Source organism: Pteropus vampyrus, unplaced genomic scaffold, assembly GCF_000151845.1.
Source record: "Pteropus vampyrus isolate Shadow unplaced genomic scaffold, Pvam_2.0 Scaffold71, whole genome shotgun sequence".
NCBI classification, from domain to species: Eukaryota; Metazoa; Chordata; class Mammalia; order Chiroptera; family Pteropodidae; genus Pteropus; species Pteropus vampyrus.
The window spans coordinates 4,385,647-4,403,249 of NW_011888852.1; the positions used below are offsets into that span (position 1 = coordinate 4,385,647).

The window sequence follows — 17,603 nt, forward strand, 5'->3', positions numbered from 1 at the left end:
AAAAAAAAAAAAAAACCTGAGAAGCCAAGATCAACTGGACCTCATCAAAATTAAAACTTTTGTGCTTCAAAGGACATCATAAAGAAAATAAAATATAACAAAGAATGGAAGAAAATATTTGCAAGTCATTTAGCTGATACGGTCTAGTAATAGAATATATAAAGAACTCTTGAAACACAATAAGACAAGAAACCCAATTAAGAAACAAGCAAAGAACTTGAATACACATTTCGCCAAAGAAAATATACAAATGGCTAGCAAATATATAAAAAGATGCTCAACGTCATTAGTCCATAGGGAAGTGCAAATCAAAACTATGAGATACCACACTTCACATCTACTAGGATAAAAAAAAAAGACAATAATAAATATTGACAAGGATGTAAAGAAATTGGATCCCTCATACATTTCTGTGGGAATATAAAATGGTACGGCTACTTTGGAAAAAAGTTTGATAGTTCCTCAGAAAGTTAAAGTTACCAATTAACCCAGAAATTCCATTCCAAGGCATATATCTAATAGAACTAAAAACACATATGCACAAAAACTTGTGCAGGAATATTATTTATAATTTATTTATAAATTATAATTTTATTATAATTTATACATTATAAATATTATTAATAATTCTCAAAAGGTGTAAACAACCCAAATGTCCATCGACTCATTAATGCATAAACAAAATGTGGTATATCCAAAAACTTGAATAAAGTACTGATACATGCTCCTCACGGATGAACCTTGAATTCATTATGCTGAGTGACAAAATGAGACATACAAGGCCACATATTGTTTGCTTTCATTCTATGCAATAACAAGAACAAACAAATTCATAGAGACAGAAAGTAGATTAGTGATTGCCAAGGGCTCAGGGAAGGGAACTGACTGCTAATGGCCATGGGGTTTCCTTTTGGGGTGATGAGAATATTCTGAAATTATATAAAGATGATGATAGCACAACCTTGTGAATATGCTAAAAATTAATGAGTGGTACACTTCTTAAAAAGGTAAAATTTTTTGGTATGGGAACTATATCTCAAAATATTGTTGAAATGTAATACTTTGGAAATAAACCAATTCCTGCGTTAAGTTTTTTTACTTGAATAACAACATTTCGGAATAATTTCATCTTCTAGTATAATAGGAAATTAACCACAAACATTCAATTATATTATATTTTATTAAGAGTTTATTTTAGATATTTATTTTTTATTAAATGTTTTTATATTTACTTTAAAGAAGTTTTAAATAGCTTCCTAAATATGAACCATTTGTAGAAGATCTAACTGACATGATTACCCTAATCATCAAGCTGAGGTATATCACTCTAAAAATATAAAGATAAAATATATAATAAAATATTAAAACACTGCATCTCTTAGAGTAGTGTTTGTCAGACTGCAGAATGAAATGCATTAGTGAATTAATGTAGTGAAGTATAACGGCAATATAAAAAATAGAACAGAATAGAAAATATCAGAATGCATCATACACAGTGAGATAGGTATTGTTTCAGAAATTGTTTCAGTTAGATACAAAGATATAGGTGGATATACTGGGTCTAGACATGCTATCAGCTATGGTCAACAAAGTTTGGAAACCATTTTTCACTCCTGAGTATTGTGGTTTTTAAACAAATGACAGTGGCTGAAACTGTTGCAAGATTATGTTAGCATAATAGTGTTATAGATTTGTCACGTGTAGTTTCAAATCATTGTCGTGTGTCTTATTCTCTTCCCACAAATAATTCTTTATTATTTTACTGATTCTTTATATTCAACGAAGTACTAACACATTGAAGAAGATGAATCACTAATGTTTATTAAACTAGGGATTTTTTAATAATCTTTAACTTGTGTACTAACCATTCAGTATGAGTTTCACCATCCCCATCGTATAGGTGAATAAACTAAATCTGAAGGAACTTACTTATATGAAACCACATTAAATCATAAGTAGCAGAAGAAAAAATTTATTTGTCTATCTGCTTCAAAGCATCGTAAACTTTCATTTACCACCTTACTTTTCACCATTTAAAAAAATTTTTTGTACCGTATTAGCTACACAAATATGTACACTGTTATTTTGGCTTGAGGGATTCCATGGTCTATCTAGTAGATGAACTTTTTCTTCATTTTTCCATTTTAATATAAAGTAAAAATGATTACAAAGTACACATATTTTTTATTGGCTGTCCCAGTCCTACCCTACAAAGACAGACATTAATAATTAAGACACACATATTTTGTTAATTATTACCTTGACTTTTCCTATATATGTTCAGACCCAAATTAAGAAGTTTTCAAATTTAAATTTTTTCTACACCTGTTTAAAATCTTTCTTGTTCTTTAACCTTATAAAAATAGCTCCATTTTTTGAATACCTCTTATGAGCTGGGTACTTTGAGTTGTGTTAAAAGAGAACCATCTGATTTCATTCATATGTGATATATACAACTGAAAACAATAAACAAACAAGAGAAGCAAAAATTCATAGAGACAGACAATAGTTCAGTGGTTTCCAGAAGGGAAGTGGGGAGCGGGAAGGTAGATAAGGGTAAATGGGGTCAAATACATGGTATTGAAAGGAGATTTGACTTTGGGTGGTAAACACACAATGCAATATACAGATGCTGTATTATTGAATTATACACTTGAAATCTACATAATTTTAATAACCAATGGCATCCCAATAAATTTAACTTAAAAAATAAACATATAGACTCTACTAAAAAATATAAGTAATCTATAATCCCACTATACTATTTTGTATTATAATTTTTATTTACTACTCTAGGCAAACATTTTCCTGAGTTATATATATTTTTTAGAATGTAATTTTTTTTATAATTTCATAATATCATCATAGTTTATTGAATTGTGCCATTAATGTTGGATATTTCCATTGTGTTTTCTCTACCCTAGCTAATTTTCTTACAAAAAAAGAACTTCCTTGAACAATCTGTCTCATAATGAGTCCTAAACTCTATTCCCCTCAGGTCCTTTGATTCCAGGCACTAAGGATTACCTTGTTATTTTCTTCAACCGGAGCTTTTAATCACTCTAAAACACTTCATGAACAGAAAGGAAAAAAAAAAAATGAGGCTGCATTTTACAGTTTTCTGTTTTTAGGAACCACTGCTTATAGTATCAGCTTTTGAAATCCTTGCTTGCAGGAATATGATTTTTCATAGTTAATGCTTGCCGTGGGTCATAGTTAATATGGTTACCTATTAACTTGTCCAGACACTTTTGATAATTTCCAGACCTCATCCTAAAGAGACTCTTTATCTTAAAGAGCCTTTTTCAAATCAGTATACATAAGAGTCTCTAGAATATATTTTTCAGTAGCAATACAGATATCTTATTCATTTGTGGCCATGGTTCCACAAAGTAGGAATATAATAACTAATATTTAATCAGACCCTATCTCTTTTTAATAGATCTTTTAAAATAGAATTTCACAGTCAAGTGAGTATTTTCTAAAGCTTTGATTTATTCTGAATATTAAAAAAAACATTACGTCAATATTTTAACATTAGCATATGTAGGAATACAAACCAAAGCAAACATTAAAAGCCACTAGATTTTGAAAACGTTGTTTTAGGTATAATACATATAGAAGAGTACACAAAACATAAATGTACAGCTCCATGAATTATAATAAAGCAAATACTCATGTAACCACTACCCAGTTCAATAAACAGAATATTGCCATCACACTGGAAGAACTCCTTGTGGCTCTCTTAATTATTATTCCTTTTCTCCTTCCCATTGGTAATAACTGTCTTGTCTTCTGATGCCACGGTTTAGTTTTGCCCATCTTTCAACATTATATGAATAGAATCATATTGTATGTATTCTGTTATTTTTGGCCTTTTTCATCCAACACTGATAATTATCCATAATGTTATGTGAGCTATGGTCTTTTTATTGTTGCATATTAAAAATATATACAAAAATTTGTTTTTGTTGCTAAACATAAACTTCAAAAAATTTGTCCGTTCTACTATTGCTAGACATTTGAGTTGTTTTCAAGGCTGTTTGGGGGCTGTTAGGAATAAAGCTGCTGTGAACATTCTTATAAAGATCTTTTGGTATAAATGCATGCACCATTCTGTTAGGTATATAACTAGGAGTAGAATTATTGGGTCATGGAGAAATGGTATGATCAGCCAAATGTAGAAAGTAATACTAAACAGTCTCTGAAGTGGTTGAATAAATTTATACTTTTACCAGCAGTGTATGAGAGTTCTCTATTCCTCTATATCTTTAACAACACTCAGAATCATCAATCTTTAAAATTTGTGGTGATATCTCATAATTTTAATTGGCATTCTGCTGAATAAGTAATGGTGTTGAGTACCTTTTCATCTGTCCATCGGTCATTTGGATATCCTCTTCTGTGAGGTGTCTAACACAAAAACTTGATTTTAAAACTAAAATTTGATTCATCAACTAAAGAAATATACTAAAGAATATTAAATTCTGGAGTTGGTCAGTTGGCAATATTTTAAGCTAGTACCAATTATATGTACCTAATTTGGAAGGTTAGAGATATATAGAAATGTTTCTATTATACAATTTATTTGGGTTGTTAATATTTCCAGAACGTGAAGGGGTTTTTGTCCTTTTGTGGGACCATTCATTCACTCATGCATTCATTGAAAAATTATTAAACACCTATTTATGTCAGGCTCTGTATTCAACATTAGGTTTTATCAAAGATGGAAGGGATACATCTAAGATAAATGGTGAGTAGTGGCAGAGGGGATGAACAAGCTTACTGAGCAGGTATCCCAGGCCATGTCTTCCATCTCTGATGCACCAGCACCTCAAGTTCAGTGCAGATCTATGGCATGGAGAGCCTCACAGACAAACTGATCATCGAGATGATGTACAGCCGCTGCTACATAAGGGGGCAAGGAGGCATGAGTTTGGCCTGAGATGATCACTCGAGTGTCCTTCATCACTATCTTGCCCAATTTTGACAGTGTGTGGACAAGTACCTTAGGCACAGTCTAGAAAGGAAATGGCAAACAGGGCTCATACTCTCAAATATAAGGGTCTAAGTCATCCCAATCATTGGGAAAAAAAGCTCGTGATTAGTTCACTGATGAATCAGCTTGGTACATGGGACTGCAGATGCGCAATAGCCCTATTCCCTCTGCCCAAACCTGTTTCCTTTCCTCCCGTGGAAGTGCTGATTCTAAGAATGCTCACTAGTAAACTTCCTGCACGTGGATTTTCATTTCAGAGTCTACTCCCTGAGAGATCCAACCTGCAAACCTACGACAGTATTCAATGGAAAAATCAAACTGCCTCAGGGACCTATAGTCTCATAATATAAATGTGTATGTGTGTTAATATATGATTAGACTGAACTTTTATTTTTATTTACAAAAATTTCTCCCTTTGCCATTTAAGCAAATTTGAATAAGAGGTGTTATCTTTTTAAAATAAATTTCAACTGGAAGATAAATATAAAAAATAAAAAATAAATATTTAGAGTGATTGTGCAGAAAGAGCTAACATGGTGCCCCGAAACTGCTATCTTTAGAAATGACTGTTCACAAGCTTGGTCCTTTGCTGGTGTCTGGGAACTTAGTGGTAAACAGTTGCCTATCCTGACATAAAATTTATAAATGAAGAGTGACTTGATGTACCTCAACTGTACAAACAGTATGGTTTATGTGAACATCTGATTTCCTTTTGGGAGTCTGGAATTTTGATATGTACATGAACAGTCCCCAATAAAACAGTTGGGGACTAAATATGTAGTGAGTTTCCCTGAAAGACAAAACTTCACATGTTGTCACACATGTTGTCACAAGTCATTGCTGGAGAAATTAGGCGTGTTCTACCCGACTCCACTGGGGACTTTCAGAAGCTTGTTCCTAGTTTCCAACAAACTTCATCCCACATACCTTTTTCTTTTGGTGATTTTGCTTTGTGTCCTTTGGCTATAATAAATCTTAGCTATGTGCACAAACATACGCTGAGCCCTGTGAATTGTTCTAGCGTGTCACTGAACATGGGAGTGGCCTCAAGGCCCCCAACACACAGGTGTCATAGTTTCAAAGGGAAGTCCTCTTTCAGAATTCACTTTAATATTTTAACTACATTGTATTTCCATTAATGAAAATGTCCAAAGATAATGAGTTATAATTTAAAGTACTTGTGATTACTCAAGGAAGAACACATTTATATTTACCTAGCTAAATATTGGACAAACGTTGCTATCCTATGAACCTCCACCAGAGAAACTTGCTGTATGGCTTACATCTTGAGGACATGTATTTGGAAAGGATTCTGATTTACATAGCTAAGTTATATTTCGGTTTGCTTTTCTTATATTGTTAATTTATATACGAACATATTCCCCTAATGGGATAAGATCATACAAGACAAAGATTGCCTAACTCTTCTGTACTTGTACAGCACCAGAAAAAAATTATGTGAGATATAACCTCGTAAACCAATAAAACATTCTTCTGTTCTTTATTTATCCTAAATTGTTTTTGTTTACATAGAAAAACATAGTTTAAACTGCACTGTCTCTACATTTATTTCAGTGTCCACATTTGCTCACTAAAGTAATTAAGACTGATAATTTAATTGTGCTTATATTGCTGCTAATGGTGTAGTTTTAAGCCCTCCTTAGGCACAGTATTATTTTCGCTTAGAAAATAAGAACACGAAATGTTTCCAGAATGTACAAAAATGTATATAAATAGTGAAAGGAGAGCATGAACTTCTTTAAGTTCTCTCACCATCTGCTGTATTGTTGTTATAAAAGCTAGAAGTTGAGCTTCCAAAATATAATGGACACCTGTTTTGACAGTCTCATCTGCAGGCAAATATAATTAATTAGAATGGAAAGATATAGTTAGACTTACGTTTTCACTAGATTATCTTTCAGTTTAGGAGGCTGATCCATCTGTTGCCTTTTAGAAAGTTCATGTGAGACAGAGACCTAAAATATAAACAATTGATCATTTATTCTCTTATTTCAAAATTGATTTCAGAGATAAGAGGAACAGTCAATATTCAACTCTTTCATAAGCAAGTCCTTTAGCAGAATGGATAAGAGAAGCTAAAAGATAATGGAAAATTCTCGCCTTCTCCAGGTCATAGAGCTTCTAAAGATTATGGAAACCCCTCTATCTCAACTCCACAGTCCACATGATTTTTAAGATAAACATAGAAGAAACTATGAAAGTCACATCATCTATGTGCTATAGATCATTAAAACTTTTTGTAATAGACGCTAACTATAATTAATACATGCACTCTATCATTGAGGTAGATAAGACAATAGAAGCTGTGGGTTTGCTGAAAAAAGACAAGATCATATTTTCATTTTTATCTATTTTGAAATACCTTCAGAACACAAAAGTGAAGACTTCTGATGGGTGGCATCAATATAATCTGCAGTTCAGGAACAATTGAGACTAATTACCTTAGAGATGGCAATTGAAGTCATGAATAAACGAGACCATTTGTTAAGAACACACAGAGAATTAGGAGAGTTGATGATATGAACTTGAGAAAGCAACTTTTAAGGGCTAGAAGAGTCACTAATGATCAACAGGGCCATAATTTAAATAACAGGAACAATAGGAAAAGCCAGGAAAAAAAATACTGTCATGGAAGTTAAGAAGGGAGAATATTTTAAAAAGCAAGCATAGTGAGCACTATGAAATGCCTCAGAGATGACTACTACCAGGAGGCTTGAAAAAGAGTCATTGTATTTTCCTATTAAGAGATAAACTGTGTCAGAGCCCAATGGTGGGGTCAGAAGGGAGCTGAAAAAAGGTCAAGGAGTGAAAAACAAGGCAGCAAGTACATCTACTACCTCATGAACTTTGGCTGAGGAAAAGATAGCTAAGGCAGCAGTTTTATGAGTAGCTTTTAGTAGTCAGGGTAAAATAAAAGTTTTTTGTTCTATTTGGTGAGATAGATGACCATGTTACAAAGGACAAGTCACCAGCAATGGAAGAGAGATTAAAAATATAAGAGAAAATAATAATTAAGTAAGTCCTAGAGGCAGCAGATGGACTTGGGAAAAAGTTCGAGATCTCTTTCTTTAAGACAGGAGGAGGAACAGGAATAGTTAATAAAGACATGATAAAAATGTATTTTTAGAAAGTGGACCAAAATGTATTTGAAGGCAAAAGAGAAGGCAACTGGATTTCACACCTGATGAATTCTCTTCTCTTTGTGAAGAAGTTAGGTCATTTGCTAAGTGTGACAACTCTGGGGACTTTGGACCGGAAGTGGAATTCACTCATTTATTCACTCAACAAATGTTACTGAACATCTGCTACCACTAGATTGGGCACTGAGGTACAAAGACAAGTCATGGCTCTTACAATCTGTCATAGATACAGCAAAATCATTAGTCTGTAGCATTCACTGCCTTGGCAGAGGTTTTCACAGCTGCTTTGTAAGCATAGAGCAGAGGCAACTAATTCAGACTGTGGGGGTCCTATGCCAAGGAGCAGCCAATAAGAAAAAGAGAAAGGACATCCCAGGCAGAAGGAACAGCAAGGCCTAAAGGTATAAAGCAGCACGATAGAGACACAGCTGGAAAGGCAGGCACTGCCTAACAGAGAGAACAGACAGAGCACACCAAGCAGCTCTGCTGTTGGATAATGCAGACACTGAAGGTTTTAAATGAGGAACAATACCAGACTATCTGTATTTCAGAATGATTGCTTGGGCAGCAGAGCAGAAAAAAATGAGTATGGTGGAGACAAGACTTTGCTGTTGAGATTATATCTCAAGTCTAGATTTAAACTTGGAGAGCTCTATTCTCAAATGAACAATTATAAAAGGAGTTGTCCAACAAGGCAATGGAAATAGCTGGATAGTCTGGAACCCATGTTATGAGGAACGGCTAATTTTAGCTCGAAATAAAAGGAAACTATGGGCAAACTAGGTTGTTTTCAAATCGTTGAAAAGCCGTCATGGAGGAATGTAGAACTGTTTTGTGTTCGTCAGAGGATAAAACTAAGACCAGGGTTTTAAGGTAGTTTCAAAGGAGAATAAGGAGCAGCATATGATGCTTTAACAATTCTAACAGTTGCAATTGCCTAACAATTACACAGAATGGCTCCAGCCTCCTTATATCTGCAATCCAAAGCATTATATTCACCAACCTCTCGGATTCATCGCTACAATTCTGCTTATGGGTTAAGTTTATTATGTGTTGCAGCAATTTCTACTCAGTCTTTCTGCCTGACTTTTAAGTAATGCAGTGTACCTGTATATTCTTAAAAAGCAATGTCATGCTGTATACACACTGTGTAAATTAAATGAATCCTGAGATGTGGATACTCAATTTCAATCAAAAGAGTGAATAAAGCATAAGTATAAACAACAGACTCAGCAAATAGCTCATTATCTACTAAAGAATCAATTATTTATATATTCAGCATGGAAAGAACTGCAAATTTTCCATTGACCTTTCCAGTCACCAGAGTATCCACACGGTCAGAACCATCTTTGACTATAAAGATTAACAATTCACTCTAGAGTGAAAATCCTTATTAACACTTATACTGGGGAACAGGATTAACGTCTTCCTGGAAAGCTGTTAAAATAGGCTTTGTGCTTGTTTCAGCAGCACATATACTAAGATTGGAATGATACAGAGAAGATCAGCATGGCCCCTTTGCAAAGATGACACAAAAATTTGTGAAACGTTTCATATTTTTTAAACTTTGCAGGCCAGAAGAGAAGGGCACAAAATAGTCAATGTGTTGAAAAGCAAGGATCTACAACAAGACTATTCTACTCAGCAAGACTGTCAACTAAAACTGATAGTGAGATAAAGAGCTTTCCAGACAGGAAAAAGCTAAAGGAATAGACCACTCCCAAGCCAGTATTACAAAAAAAAGGTTGAAGGGACTTCTTTAAGAAGAAGAGAAAGAAAAAAATAACATAAATATGAATAATAAAATGGTTGGTAATAACTATAAGAAAACAAGACCCATACACATGCTGTCTAAAAGAGACCCAACTCAGATTGAAAGACACACACAGACTGAAAGTAAAGGAATGAAAAAACCTATTTCATGTAAGTGGAATTTAAAACAGTTGTGGTAGCAATACTTATATCAGTCAAAACAGACTTCAAAACAAAGGCTACAATAAGGGACAAAGAAGGGCATTGCATAATGATAAAGATATCAATCCAACAAGAGGATATAACCCTGGTAAACGTTTATACACCCAATCTAGGAGCACCTAAATATATAAAGCAAATATTGACAGATATAAAGGGAGAGATTGACAGTAATGAAGTCAAATGAGGGAACTTTAACACCCCACTGACACCAATAGACAGATCTTCCAGACAGAAAATCACAGTGGCCTTAAATGATATACTAGACAGATGAATTTAATTAACATTTTTAGAGTGTTTCATTTCAAAGCAACAGAATATACATTCTTCTCAAATGCTCATGGAACATTTCCCGAGATAAACATCTTAGGCCACAAAACAAGTCTCAGTAAATTTAAGAAGATTGAAATCATATGACCACATGATATAAAACTAGAAATCAATTACAAGAAACAAACTGAAAAATATACAAACACATGGAGCTAAATAACCTGCTACTAAACAATGAATGAGTTAACAATGAGATCAAGAACAATATCAAAAGATACCTTGAGACAAATGAAAATGAAGACACAATGAATCAAAATCTGTGGGATACAGCAAAAGCAGTACTCAGAGCAGAATTCATAGCAATACAGGCCTACCTCAATAAACTACAACAAAAAAACTCAAATAAACAGTCTAACCTCACAACTAAAGGACTTGGAATAAAAGAGCAAACAAAGCCCAAAGTGAGTAGAAGGAAAGAAATAATAAAAATAGAGCAGAAATAAACAAAATAGAGTCTAAAAAAAATCAAAACAAAGGATCAATGAAATCAAGAACTGGTTCTTTGAAAGGATAAACAAAATTGATAAACCTATAGCCAGACTCATCAAGAAAAAAAGAGAGAGGACCCAAATAAATAAAATCAGAAATGAAAGAAGGGAAGTAACAACTGACTCCACAGAAATACAAAGGATTGTAAGAAAATACTATGAGCAATTATATGTCAACAAATTGGACAATATGGAAGAAATGGATACATTCTAGAAACTTATAATCTCCCAAGACTGAGTCAAGAAGAAACGGAAAATCCGAACCAACTAATTACTACTAATGAAATCAAATCAATAATCAAAAAATTCCCCTTCCCCTCAAAAATTCCTGGACCAAATGGTAAATTTTACCAAACATTCAAAGAAGAATTGATACCTATTCTTCTCAAACTATTTCAAAAAAATTCAATAGGAAAGAAGGCTCCCAAGCACATTCTATGAGGCCTTCATTACCCTGCTTGGAAAAACAAAGACGTTAGAAAAGAAGAAAATTATATACTGACATCTTTGATGGACATAGATATAAAAATCCTCAACAAAATATTAGCAAACTGAATTCAGCAACACATTAGAAAGATAATACACCATGATCAAGTGGATTTATTCCTGGGATGCAAAGTAGGTTCTATATCCATAAAGCAATTAATGTGATATACCACATTAACAAATTGAAGGATAAAAATCATATGATCGTATCAATAGAAAAAATATTTGACAAAATCTAGCATCCATTTGTGATAAAAACTCCCAACAAAGTGAGACTAGAGGGAACATAACATAATAAAGGCCATATATAAGAAACCCATGGCTAACATCATACTCAATGGGGAAAAGCTAAAAGCATTTTCCTTAAGATCAGAAATGAGACAATAATGTCTACTTTCACCACTTTTATTCAATATAGCATTGGAAGTTCTAGCCTCAGACAAGAAAAAGAAATAAAATGTATCCAAATTGGAAAGGCAGAAGTAAAACTGTCATTATTTGCAGAGAACCCTAAAGATTCCACCAAAAAACTGTTAGATCTGATAAATAAATTCAGTAAAGTAATAGGATACAAAATTAATATTCAGAAGTCAGTTGCATTTCTATTCACTAATAATGAACTATCAAAATGAGAAATTAAGAAAACAATCCCATTTACAATTGCATCAAAAACAATAAAATACCTAGGAATAAACTTAACCAAAAATGTTAAGGACCTGTACTCAGGAAATTATGTCATTGAAGAAAGAAATTGAAGAGGATACAAATAAATGGAAACATATACTGTACTTAATGGAAGGAAGAATTAACATCGTTAAAATGTCCATACTATCCAAAGCAATCTATAGAGTCAATGCAATCCCTATTAAAACACCAATGTCATTTTTCATAGAACTAGAACAAATAATCCTAAAATTTATATGGAACCATAAGAGACCCTGAATAGCCATCGCAATCTTCCGATATCAAACTATACCTCAAGTCTATAGTAATCAAAACAGCATAGTATTGGCATAGAAACAGACACATAGATCAATGGAACAGAATAGAGAGCCTAGAAATAAATCTACATCTATATGGGTATTTAATCTATGATAAATGAGGCAAGAATATATAATGAGGCAAAGAGTCTATTTAATAAATGGAGTTGGGAAAATCTGAGAAGTAAATGCAAAAAAAAAAGGGGGGGGAACTGACCACCTTCTTACACCATATACAAGAATAAACTCAAAATAGATTAAAGACTTAAATGTAAGACCTGAAACCATAAAAATCCTAGAAGAAAACATAGGCAGTAAACTCTGACATTGCTCTTAGTAATATTTTTTCCTGATGAAAAATCAACAAATGAAACTACATTGAACAAAAAAGTTTTTGCATAGCAAAGGAAACTATCGACAAAACTAAAAAACAACCCTACTGAATGAAAGAAGACATTCATCAATGGTACATCTGATAAGGAACCAATATCCAAAATTTATAAAGAACTCACATAACTTAATATTAAAACATCTAATAATCCTACTAAAAAATGAGCAAAGGACCTGAATAAACATCTCTCCAAAGAGGACATGCAGATGGCCAATAGACATATGAAAATATGCTCAACATCACTATTCATCAGAGAAATGCAAATCAAAACCACAATGAGATATTACCTCATGCCTTTCACAATGGCTGTCATCAATAAATCAACAAACGACAAGTGTTGGCAAGGATGTGGAGCAAAGGGAACCCTTGAGCATTGTAAATTGATGCAGCCACTATGGAAAACAGTTTGGAGGTTTTTTTTAAAAAAAATTAAAAATAGAACTACCTTATTACCCAGCAATTTCATGTTTGAGTATTTATCCAAAGAAAACCAAAACACTAATTCGAAAAGATAAATGCATCCCTATGTTCACTGCAGCACTATTTACAATAGCCAAGATATGGAAGCAATCTAAGTGCCCATTAATAGACATTTGGATATAGAAGATGTGGTACATATATTCAATGGAATATTACTGAGCCATAAAAAATGAAATCTTACCATTTGCAACAACATGAATGGACATAGAGGTTATTATGCTAAGTGAAATAAGTCAGACAGAGAAAGACAAATGCTGTGTGATTTCACTTATACGTGGAATCTAGAGAACAAAATAAATGAACAAACAAAATGGAAACAGACTCATAGATGCAGAGAACAAACTGGTGATTGCCAGATGGGAGGAGGGGTTGGGGGCTAGGTGAAAAAGGTGAAGAACTAAAAAGTACAAATTGGGAGTTACAAAATAGTCATGGGGATGTGAAGTACAGAATAAGGAATATAGTCAATATTGTAATAATTATGTATAGTTCCAGGCGAGTACTTGACTAATTGGAGAGATCATTTCATTATTTTATAAATGTCTAACCACTATGCTGTACACCTTAAACTAATATAAAATAATATTGAATTTCAACTCTAATTGAAAAATAAAAAATAAAATATAATAGGCTTTGATTATATGTCCAATGATCCTGTTTAGAAGTAGAAACTAGACCTCCTAAATGAGTTTTTCAGATAAACAAGGGTAAAGAAAGTAGTCTAAGGCAAGTAGATATTCTGAGGCCCCTGTAACAGAGAGAGAGGGTAGGGGGATGAAGAAAAAAAAAACAGGAAAATAATATTCACCATTTGCTGGAATTTAGAACCTATTACATGCCAGCCATTTCACCCAACACCTTAACACATTAGATCTCTGACACTCACAATTCCCTGCAAGATACTACTGGTATTTCCCTTCTACAGATGATGAATAAAATTAAGGCCCAAAAAGGCCATGCTGCAGTAAGTACAAAACTGGGATTCAAATCCAGATTTGCATCGGCTCCACAGTCTGTTGGCTTTCATCATATCATGGCTTCATAAAGGAGGTAGCATTTATGCTAGACCTTGAAGGAAACAAAATTGGCTTGTATGAGAATCAATATATTCCAAGTGCAGACCACAGTCTGAGGACAGGCATAAGGGTGTCTGTGCTGCAGGAGGGAGCAGGGCTTCCAATCAAGTATCCAGGACCATAAAGTTTGAACTGATTGTCCATTTTATGGGTAAGAGACTCGAAGGAGTGTTCCTGTTTTGTCTTAATTTTCTGCTTACCTCAGTCAGCACTAGAAATCCAAACCTCCCTTTTTCATTATTGCCCTGATGTCCATTCTCAAATTACTCTCTACATCCCCTTGTTTGCTGCAATCCCCAATCCTAACTCCCTTTCTCTCAGTCCTTTCCTTGATCCTCTGGAGTCTCCAGATCAGTGATTAGCAGACTACCTCTTTGTCACACTCGGCCCTCAACTACCTCTCCTCTACCTCCTTGCCTCCCCTAGTTATGTCCGGAAGACTCCAACCCTGTTTTGGGCTCCTCTTCCCTTGACTATCACTGCTGAAACTCTTCAGAGCTATATTCTAGACTATCTTTCTTTTCTCCCATGTGTTCTCCCTGTTGCATATCATCCATTCACAACGCTTCATTTATTATCTACATACTAATAATTTCCAAGTCTCTATCTCCAATCTTTATCTTCTTTTCCTGAGATTCATATAGTCAACTGCTCTTTGAACACTTCCATTTGGGTAATGCACATTGGAAACTGAACCCATATCCTACTCTGAAAGCATATTCCAAAATAAAGTTAACAAAGTTTAAGTTTTCAAATGTCAAATATTAAGCCATATAAATACTAAAAAAAGTAATTAATGTTATGAAACATTGAGATGAAGACAAATCTTTTAAACATGACATCAGAAACAATAAATAAAACATAACTCTGACAACATCAGAACAAAAACTCTGTAATACCAACATTATAAGTAAAACTGAAAGGCAAATGAAAAACTAGAAAATATATGTGTGACATCTTTTAATCACTGACCAGTTTTCTGTCCTGTCATTTGTAATAACACCCTTTCTAGCAATAGTAATTCTGTATCTATCCTAGGCCTTGCCATGCATAATTATGAAGTAAAATGCCTTGAATTGCATGATAGCAGAGGGAACTATTTGAATTCTAGCAATTACAGATTAAACTAAAAGAATAACTAAGACAGAAAATATGCAAAATATTCTCTTAATTTGGAAACTTTTGTCTCCCTTTTACCTTTTTATATAAGTTATATGTTTTCCTTTTCACCCTCCACATTTAGAAACTCAGTACCTTTTCTCTCATAATTTTAATATTTGTTTCTCTACCAGATCAAACCAATCAAAACATAGGAAAATAAAACCATAACTTACAGTAAGAGGAAATTCTTAGAATTTGTAAGTACAAAAAACAAGTTACCTGAGACATTTCAGCTAGATATGCACAGCACTCATGGTTGGCCTTGCGGCAAGCCTACGTGAAAGATACCAAACTACAAACCCAACATCAGAAAAGATTTGTAATACTAGCAGGGCTAGTGCTAATGTCTCTATGCTGTTTTATTAAAATATAGTGTAGGAAATAGTTTTGTAGGTATTTTATGATAATTGTATAGTAGGTTTCTAGATAACATGCTAAAAAAGCATGGTAGTGTAAAATAAAAACAAAATTTTGACACTCGTTTCAATCTCAGAGTATAGGATTTCACTTGATTTTCAAGACTCTTTTTTTCTTCCAGCTGTTTAAGTACTGTATTTAAGGATTTCTGAAAGCATAAACAGTACATTTTTACATGCACCCACATTCTAAGCAACCGTAAACGACCATCAGCTTCTTCAATGGCAAATGTCTCCAACCCAAAATATTCTGTAATTTTAAAATTCTTTAACATGCACCTCTCGAGTAATAGTAATAGGGATAGTAAAAATTACAATATTTATGGAACCCTAACAATATGCCATGTACATGCTAAGTGTTTTCTGTAGACTGCTGTATTTCATTTAATTGCGATTACAGCCATAGAGATGGCTAATATATTTACTTCCATTTTACTGTTGAGAAAATAGCATCTGATAGAGGTTAAATAACTGGTCCAAAGACACACAATAAGTGGTCGATCTGAGATTATTCTTTGTATATTCATATGATCACTACCACAGTAACAAAAGTAGAGTGGTAAAACAGGCGATAAGGTTGATAACCAGGGAAATTGTAAGAATATTGCAGAGTGGGACAGTTCTGGAAACTAAGACCTCGATCCAGATATCCCCTCATCACAGCTGAAGCTGAGTAGAGAAGAGGAGGATTGGCCAGGTGCCAGAGCAATAAACCAAATTGCACCAATTTGGTTTAAAATTTTAATCTCCACACTAATAACAGATCACTTTAACAACTCAAATTATTTCTCATGTTCTTACACATTAAATAAAAAATCTCCAAGGGAATTTTACACAACTCTTCTTGATCTAGGCCACTGAATTTATTAAAAGAAATATTCAAAGAAAAATGGAAGCATTTGATTGAAATCTCCACAAAGCAAAACTCCAAGATATTTTAGAGCTCGTATCCTTCTCCTGCAACAGCTAATTCTCTAAAAACTTTACTTATTTTCTCTTAGATACTTGTTAATACTCATTAGAATTTTAAAAATTGTATCAATGGGATAAGTGGATCAGCTAAAACAGATCAAGTTCTGGTCTCTAAAAATAACACCAGTGCTACAGCAAATCCCTTGGGAATGACGATTCTCCACTATCATATTTGATTAACATCACTGTTAAAACATAATCAGGTGTTATGTTTTAGGCAGGCATTATTTATCTTTGAAAATTATACACTGGTGTCATAAATGGCTTTCAGTCTTCCTCCCCCAAATGCAAATTTGTTCCAGAAGAAAATCAATGAAATCCCAACAAATGTACGGGACTAAACTGAGTTACTTTAAGGAAATTTAACTTGTGAAATAAACTGCTGCTCGACTATGAAGAACCTTTAAAGGAATAACCAGAGAGCGATGGAAGTAGTTCAAAATTTTCCTGTATGGACCTTTGCTCTGAGGAGTCTAAGAGCAGCCAACCATAGTAATACAGTTACATTAGATCATTTCTTAAATACATTTTTCTAGATGTAGAAGAGAATCTAATACGTTTTAATATTGTTTCAATGGGAAAGTGCAGCATAATACTTTCAGCTTTTATAAGCTAAAAGAAATTAGCTTACAAATAAACTACTGGGATACAAATTATTTTTAAATTAAAGATGACCTGATTGAACTATGATC

At 33.5% G+C, this 17,603-nt stretch overlaps 1 protein-coding gene and 1 non-coding gene across 5 annotated transcripts in view; one reads left to right on the forward strand and one right to left on the reverse strand.

Moving 5' to 3' along the window:
• Positions 1-17,603, reverse strand: part of LOC105293312 (spermatogenesis- and oogenesis-specific basic helix-loop-helix-containing protein 2-like) — a 106,741-nt gene that overhangs the window by 70,765 nt on the left and 18,373 nt on the right. The window contains exon 2 of one of the 4 annotated variants that reach the window (XM_023531591.1): positions 6,899-6,975. The exons of the other annotated variants lie outside the window; for them this stretch is intronic. The gene's annotated coding sequence lies outside the window, so the exon portion shown is untranslated. The remainder of the gene's footprint in view (positions 1-6,898; positions 6,976-17,603) is intronic. 4 annotated transcript variants of the gene reach the window in all.
• LOC111740996 lies at positions 9,615-9,721 on the forward strand. The gene has a single exon (XR_002780825.1). It is a non-coding gene; the product is annotated as a U6 spliceosomal RNA (small nuclear RNA).